Source organism: Phyllobates terribilis, unplaced genomic scaffold, assembly GCF_046119375.1.
Source record: "Phyllobates terribilis strain yellow unplaced genomic scaffold, ASM4611937v1 Scaffold_11__3_contigs__length_659146591, whole genome shotgun sequence".
Taxonomy (NCBI): Eukaryota; Metazoa; Chordata; class Amphibia; order Anura; family Dendrobatidae; genus Phyllobates; species Phyllobates terribilis.
In genome coordinates this window covers 540,989,598-540,990,865 of record NW_027362771.1, presented here as the reverse complement: position 1 = coordinate 540,990,865, position 1,268 = coordinate 540,989,598, and positions in this window count along the sequence as shown.

The following is a 1,268-nucleotide window of genomic DNA, read 5'->3' as shown; positions in this document are numbered from 1 at the left end:
GTAATATGTACCCATATATATATATTCCAGATGAGGAAGAGGATGGTGCCAGCGGCGAAGGGGATTTTCATTATCATTAGATTGTACACTCCGCGCCTGCATTAATCTATCATTAAGTATAATTACTTATACAAATAACTACTAAAAATATACTAACACAACATGTTTTGGTTCTCATTCATTTTTCACTTTTAATTTTGATTTTGCATGGTTCTTCATAGTTTGCCCTTTTTTAACAGTTCTGAAGGTATTTTTTTTGGGGATTGTTTCCCCCTTCCCTTTGTTCCTCCATGCTACATAACTTCTCACCTAATAAGTTTTATGCCTAAAGGCGATTTCCAAGATCACAATATTGATGGCTTATCCTTAGGATAGACCGTCAATATCGGAATTGAGGACTTGGGCAGAATATATTGAGGGTGGTAATCCTGGCTCAGTCTGAGGCTCATTGTTCTGGGGAACTCATGGCAGAATTGTTCACATTATAATGTGACTATATCACAACTGGGGATGTCTTCCTACAGATCCGCAGTTATTGTCATACTTTCATATTTTATAGGAAATGAGCAGGGGCAATTTAACATGTATAATTGCATATATTTATATGGTGACATAATTGAATATTTAAATGGGAAAACCAGGATGTGATATAGATCTACAATGTATCATGCATGAGAAGTGTTATGCAATAGTCATAAAACATAATAATGCATTGTGCCATTTTATGGCTAGGCTAAACTATAAGAGACAAGGCAGGTTGTTTGATTTCATGGTATAAATGGGGTTATTGCATTGTTACATAGTGTTCTATCTTATTATGCAAAGTGCTGTATAATAATGCAATGTTCTGTCTTACTATGTATAGCAATGTGCATTGTTATATAGTGTCTTTACTTAGTATGTATAGTGATGCCCATTTTTACGCAGTGTCCTCCATTATTATGTATTGTGCCATCCATTATCACAGTGTCTTCCCTTATTATGTATTGCGTAGTCCATGATCACATAGTGTCTTTATCTATTATGTACAGCACCGCAGATTATAACATAATGTTTTCCCTTTTAATGAATTACATCATCTTTTATTATATACACTGCATTCCAAATTCTTATGAATGAAAATTCTGTTTTTCTCTGATTTTCCTAAAGGGTGGTTGCAAATGAGTTTTTTTAGTTTTAAAACTAAAAAAAACCTCAAAATGCACTGTTACAAATTATTATGCACAACTAAGTATCCAAACATTTTATAGGTTGTAAATAATAGTGTT